We start from the raw sequence: 7,556 nt of genomic DNA on the forward strand, positions 1-7,556 counted from the left end.
AGGCTGGGCTCCCTGTCACCCCTCCCCCATCAGATGGAAGATTTGGAGAACAAGGTACGGCCGCCCCGCATGGTGATGTTCCGGCCAGGGGGCAGGCTTCGTCAGGATCGTCTAGACGGACGCCTAGATCTGCAGCGACGTCAAGGCAACAGGTCCGGTCGGAAGTCTGGGTCCCGGCGGTCGGGCGGCAGGTTGCCGGCCCATCGGTCAGCGCGTCCTCATCCCCGTTCCGAAGATGTCGTTGGGAGGGACAGTCGTCGGCGAGAGAAGAACTGGAGGAAGGTGAACTGGACGTGTATCGTCGAGGTCAGGATGGTCCGGCTGACGGGAACACAGCGCCTGTGCAGCCCGGTGAGTATATAACTCCATCTTTGTCTTATCCAGCGATTTTTATGTCGGGTGTCGGCGGGGGGGCGGCTAGCATTGCATCGGGGGCCGGTAGTGGCGCGGGCGGACGCTACGGAGCGGGTTTGGCAGACTTAGTGGGTTGCTTAAGGGAGCTGGTGGGGCGCCTGGATAGGGCCGCGGCGCCGGTAGTAACGGAAGTGTCTCCTGCGGTAGTTTGGGAAGGCCCCCGGGACGTGGGATCGTTACAGGCGCGTCCTGTGGTGGCGGTTAGAGAGGCGGTCGCGGTGTCGGTACAGACCGAGGCACAGAAGGACGGCGATCGAGTGCGTATGGACGATCGTGCTCGGGGGGAGGTGTATGTTTGTTTTGAGGGTCCGTTGGGGGCGCATTTAAAGCAGGAGGTGCGTGATCGGATCTGGAAAGACGAATATGTTGAAATTTTTTCTCTCTTGCCGCTGGCTAAATTTAATTTGGATAAGAGCAAGCGGGATGAGAGTAAAAAGGACGAGGAGGAACGGCGGCGGTATAGGCTTATCCCGCAGACGTTCGTTAATTGGTCGCAGGCGTTCGCCATATTGGCTAGTGTGATAGGGGAAAAGGCGCCGGAAAATTGTTCGGCGTTATTTTGTTATTTTGATGCCATTGGGGAGGCTCATAGGGCGTATGGGGGTCAGGCGTGGCTGCGATATGATGAGCAATTCCGTCAGCGAAAGGCGGTTCGGCCGGCGATTCGGTGGGACCAGAAGGATATTGCTCTCTGGTTACGGGTTACGGCTCCGGTTAGGCAGCCCTTTCCCGGGAGCGGTGGCCAGGGAGGCCAGTCTAGTCAGAGTGGACAAAGCGGCGGGGGAAAGGCGGGGTTTTGCTGGCAATTCAATGAAGGTCAGTGCAAGTTCGGGGCCACGTGCAAGTTCAAGCACGTGTGCTCCGAGTGTAATGGTGCATCACACGGGGCGGCAAAATGTATGCGAAAAAAGAGGTCAGGGAACCAGCACGGGGCTGGTCAAGGGGGTGTCGCCGGTGAGGGTGGAAAGGATGGCCCCTTATCTAAGTGAGTATCCGGATAGGGCGGCAGCTAAGTTGCTTTATGAAGGGTTTTGTGTTGGTTTTGTTATTCCTCCGCCTCCTTATGAGGTTCCGGTTACGCGGAGGAATTTAAAATCGGCTTACTTGCATGCGGAAGTCGTGTCGGAAAAGTTGTTAAAAGAAGTTTCGTTGGGGCGCATGTCGGGGCCATTTGTTGAGTCGCCGGTAAAAGATTTAGTCGTGTCCCCTTTGGGTATTGTCCCTAAACGCGAGCCCGGAAAGTTTCGTTTGATTCAACATTTATCGTATCCCAAAGGTTCGTCGGTAAATGACGGGATTGATCACGAGTTGTGTTCCGTAGTTTATACCTCATTCGATAAGGCGGTGGGGTTAGTGCAGGCTGCGGGTCCGGGGGCGCTGCTAGCAAAAACCGACATCGAGGCGGCGTTCAGGTTGTTGCCGGTCCATCCAGAAAGCCAACGGCTGTTGGGTTGTTTTTGGAATGGGGCCTTTTACGTGGATCGGTGCCTTCCGATGGGGTGTTCTCTTTCTTGTGCATACTTCGAGGCGTTTAGTAGCTTCGTGGAGTGGGTAGCGAGGGGAGTATCCGGGGTCGACTCGTTGATCCATTACTTAGATGATTTTTTGTGCGTTGGCCCGGGGGGTTCGCCGGTTTGCGGTAATTTGCTTCATGCACTACAGAAGGTGGCGAGGGATTTTGGGATCCCTTTGGCGCCGGAAAAAACGGAGGGCCCGGTAGCGACGATTTGTTTCTTGGGAATCGAAATTGACTCGGTGGCAATGGAGTGTCGGGCTCCCGGCGGATAAGTTGGGGGCTTTGAGGCTGGAGGTTCGACGGGCTTGTAGAATGAAGAAAATGGCGCTGAGGGAGCTTCAGTCGCTGCTGGGGAAGTTGAATTTCGCCTGCCGGATTATGCCGATGGGGAGGGTGTTTGGTAGGAGGTTGGCGGCGGCAACGGCGGGAGTGCGCGCGCCGCATCATTTTGTGCGGCTCAAGGAGGAGCACCGAGCTGATCTTCAGGTTTGGGATGACTTCTTGGGCCAGTACAATGGTCGCTCGCTATGGATGGCGCCTGCGCAGGATACGAGTGATTTGAATATTTTTACGGATGCGGCTGGGGTGGGTGGTTTTGGAGCTTATGGGGGAGGTCCGTGGTGCGCGGGTCAATGGCCGGCTAGCTGGGTGTCCAGTGGACTCACGCGGAATCTGGCCCTGCTCGAGCTGTTTCCCATCGTGGTGGCGGCTACCATTTGGGGGGACAGGCTCAGGGATAAGAAGGTCCGTTTTTACTGCGACAACATGGGGGTGGTGCTGGCCATTAATAACATCACGGCGTCCTCTCCTCCGGTAGTTCAATTGTTGCGACATTTAGTGTTGGTGTGTTTGTCATTGAACGCGTGGGTGGTGGCGGTGCATGTCCCGGGTGTTCAGAATTGTATCGCTGATGCTCTTTCTCGCTCGCTGTGGGACCGGTTTCGGCAATTGGCACCGGGAGCGGAACGTCTCGGGTTGGCGTGTCCGGAGCATCTGTGGGATCTGGTATCGGTCCCGTAGAGCAGCTGTTAAAAAGGTCTTTGGCGCGCGCGACGTGGAGTGCGTATGCTGCTTGTTGGAGGCAGTGGGAGGAGTGGTTAAGAGAGTTGGGTGACGTCAATACGGATAGAGACAGGTTGGTGGCACTTTTGTACTGGTTAGGTGACGCCTGGGAGGCGGGGTTTTCAGTAGCGAAGGTGAACCGGTTCATATCTGCAGTGGCGTTTGGGTTTTAAGTTGCGGGGCTTTCGGGATGTATCGAAGGAATTTCTGGTATCGCAGGCTTTGAAGGGGTTGCGCCGAGGTAGGGTGGAGGCGGATAGTAGAAGGCCGGTGTCGTTTGCTTTGCTTAGCTCGTTGGGCGGTTCATTAGCATCGGTATGTCGTTCTTCAGATGAAATGGATTTGTTTCGATTGGCTTTTTCGTTAGCGTTCTTTGGAGCATTTAGAATAGGTGAGTTGGTGTCGCCAAGTACTAAACGGGCAGGGGGGCTGAGATCTGGGGAGGTGAGCCTATTTGCAGATCGGCTAGAGGTATGGTTGCGTCGATCTAAAACTGACCAAGTAGGGAAGGGTAAGCTGATAGTTTTGTTCGCCCTCCCGGGGTCGGTCATGTGCCCTGTAGAGTGCATGCGGGGTTTTACGCAAAACGGGGGGTCTCCAGATTTGCCTTTGTTACGTCATATGGACGGGTCGTTTTTGTCCAGGTTTCAGTTTGGAGCTGTATTTAAATGTTTGACGGCGGTTGGTGTAGCGGCAGGCTCATATTCATCTCATTCCTTCAGGATTGGCGCAGCAACGGAAGCGGGGCGCTGGGGGTTGGATGATGAAGGGGTGAGGCGTATTGGTCGTTGGGAGTCTAAAAGGTTTAAGTCCTATGTCCGCCCCCATATGTTATGATTGGGGTTATTTACGCTTTACAAATGTTATATTGGTGGTGCCTAATTGTTTTTTCCGTTTCAGATTCGCCTCCTTGTCTGGTGTGGTTGATGGGTCATTCGTACGTGCACTGGGGGGCTTTGAGGGCGGACGTCCGCCCGGATGGTCGCCAGTTGCGCATTCCGCGACAGGATGCGGTTGTGCATTGGCTGGGTTTTAGAGGTATGTCGTGGAACAGGGTGTTGGCGGAATTCCAGACATATGCGCGGCTTGATAGGGTTCCGGAGGTTTTAGTGTTGCACGTGGGTGGGAATGACTTAGGAGTCCGCCCTTTTCGTGAGTTGGTGCGGGATATCAAACATGATATGTTGTGTTTGTGGGTATCTTATCCCAAGTTGGTGGTAGTGTGGTCGGACATAGTCCCAAGGAAGCATTGGCGGTTAGCTAGATCGGTGGAGAGAGTCAATAAGGCTCGCATAAAGGTTAACCGGGCGGTGTCCCGTTTTGTGGCAAAGAACGGGGGCATTTGCGTAAGGCATAGGGATTTGGAGTCAGGAGTGGGGAATTTCTGGAGAAGTGACGGGGTTCATCTGACCGAGGTTGGCATTGATCTGTGGAGCTTGGCGATAGCAGAAGGCATAGAAAGGGCGGTGGTGGTGTGGAGGAACTCACAGGCTTAAGGGGGTCAAGGCCTGTTTCGCTGTGGCGGGGGGAGTCCTTGAGGCCAGTCAGTACAAAATGGTGGGGGGGTCGCATCGGGGGTATGCGTCCCCCAAAAAAGGTACATGGTTGAAGACTTCATCGGGTGTTATCCCTTTGAAGTGGTCTTCTGGTAGAAGGTATATCACTTGAAGGCTTCATCGGGTGTTATCCCTTTGAAGTGGACTTCTAGTGGTCGGTATATCACTTGAGGGCTTCATCGGGTGTTATCCCCTTGAAGTGGACTTCTAGTGGTTGGAGCCATCTGCAGAGGTGAACGGTGCTTCCGAGCTGGTTTACGGCTGGAGGTAATTGGTGGTTTGCAGATGGCTAATTCGGTGTGTTCTTAATAAGGAACATCTGAAGGGGCTTCAAGGACTTCCTCTGCTCGGGTTAATGTTAACGTTTAATTGTTATTTATGATTCTGACCCATGTTGGGTCATGTGAATTATTAGGAGGAATTCTCTGGTGGATTCCTAACTAGTTATCCGAATGTTTCGGATTTAAATTGTTTTTATAAAACTGTGAAATTAATAAACGGCTGCTGTGGCCATTTCACATCCAACCTCGGTGTCATGTGTCTTTACTAAGTGGGGGTGGGGGGGATAGTATGGTCTAAGGTTAACACACGACTCTACCTAGGCAGGTCAAGAAGAGGCTGGACGCAGCAGGGTGAAGGGAGGCCGACATGACCGTCCTGGTAGGGAAAGGGTTAATTAGGTGAGGGAGAGTTGGTAGGAGCTGAAGGAGGGACGGGGAGGAGTTAAGGGGGACGGGGGGCCGTTACTGCGCTTCCCGCTGTTTCTCGGCATTGAGCCGGAAGCAGCGGGAGGAGTAACACAGAAGCAAGTAAGCTCCCACCCTCCCACCCTTGGTTTGTTACTCTTTAGGTCTTAGGTACGTCCGTCTATGAGTGTTGTGTTTTATTTGTGTGCTTATTTAACATGTTTTTCTTTTTTCCGGAGTAGGTTCTATTGTCATGGCAGCTGGCGGGGGGAGTCCTTGAGGCCAGTCAGTACAAAATGGTGGGGGGGTCGCATCGGGGGTATGCGTCCCCCAAAAAAGGTACATGGTTGAAGACTTCATCGGGTGTTATCCCTTTGAAGTGGTCTTCTGGTAGAAGGTATATCACTTGAAGGCTTCATCGGGTGTTATCCCTTTGAAGTGGACTTCTAGTGGTCGGTATATCACTTGAGGGCTTCATCGGGTGTTATCCCCTTGAAGTGGACTTCTAGTGGTTGGAGCCATCTGCAGAGGTGAACGGTGCTTCCGAGCTGGTTTACGGCTGGAGGTAATTGGTGGTTTGCAGATGGCTAATTCGGTGTGTTCTTAATAAGGAACATCTGAAGGGGCTTCAAGGACTTCCTCTGCTCGGGTTAATGTTAACGTTTAATTGTTATTTATGATTCTGACCCATGTTGGGTCATGTGAATTATTAGGAGGAATTCTCTGGTGGATTCCTAACTAGTTATCCGAATGTTTCGGATTTAAATTGTTTTTATAAAACTGTGAAATTAATAAACGGCTGCTGTGGCCATTTCACATCCAACCTCGGTGTCATGTGTCTTTACTAAGTGGGGGTGGGGGGGATAGTATGGTCTAAGGTTAACACACGACTCTACCTAGGCAGGTCATGAATACCTATACTGAGACAAGCCAAACGATAAACGTTATAGTAAACGTCCGCACATATTAAAAAGAAAATAGACATTAAATACCCATAACTGTATGTGAGGACATATCACACCTCCACAAAGGGAAGAATAACACCAAGTACAAATTGTATCTTGCAAAAATATGAATCCTTTATTACAATAAATCATAAAAACATATTGGCCATCCGGACCTAAAATTAGACAGACAATTAAAATACACTGTTGTAGAGAACAAGAAGGCTATTCAAGAGATAACATATACTCTACAGTGCTGTATGGTATAATAGCACTATGGGTCACTTGATCAAACAAGCTGTAAATGTATAATACAAAGAAATGTGAAGACCACAAATAAGGTTCAAACACCCATGTCTCCACACAAAAACATGTCATTGACCCAAACAACATATAGAGAGGGATGGCAGCAAACACTTAGTGTCAATATATATGAAGCTAAATAGAAACCAGGAAATCACCATAAATCAACAAAGGTCCCAGAGACTATACCAACCCATGTGTTGCATGATAAGTCTGAAATGAACTCAACCACAGGAGCCCCGACGCGCGTTTCGCAGTAGCTTATTCAAGGGGTACTGACAGGTAGGGTGACTAGTGTTATATTTATACTAAACGGCAGGAGGGGTTCCTACAAACCAATAGCGGTTTGAAGATACCTAATTGAATAAAGTGAAACACACGTGATAAGGCGCACCTGAGGAACAATCAATTCATTTTATTAGCAGCAATAAGACATACAACAATAATTTAGTGTTATAATAATATAATATAATACAGTGTAGAAAAACAATCTATAAAATGAAAAATATATATATATATAAGTGAATAAGTTCAAAAATGTAATAAAATGAATGTGAAAAATATATCAAAATATGAATATATATAAAACAATATACAAATATATAATCAATTTTGTATGTAAATACCATAATGTGTATCAGTGGAAAAAACACATAGTAATATAGAAAATAAATACATAAACATAAAAATATCAATAATAAACAGTATATAACATATTTATATAAATATAAACAAATGAATATACATATTACTAGAAAAATATATATTTTTTTATATACTTTACAAAAAATCTTTCTATATAGAATTGCCATAATATGTGGCTATAAGAGAACACACATTATAGATATATGTAATGTGTGAAAACACATAAAGTGGACACCCCTTGAAAAAGCTGAAGAATCAATAAACAGGCCAGCATAAATATAACGAGACCATGTTAATTAGTAAAAACTGCAAAAAATATTTATTAAAACACGTTTTGTGTGATGCTTGATATTCTATTCCGCCCATTAGTTATAAAGCCAATATAAATAGGACCCCTATAAGAAGATAAAAAGACACAATAACAAAAATT

Source organism: Rhinoderma darwinii, chromosome 7 (genome assembly GCF_050947455.1).
Source record: "Rhinoderma darwinii isolate aRhiDar2 chromosome 7, aRhiDar2.hap1, whole genome shotgun sequence".
Lineage (NCBI taxonomy): Eukaryota > Metazoa > Chordata > Amphibia > Anura > Rhinodermatidae > Rhinoderma > Rhinoderma darwinii.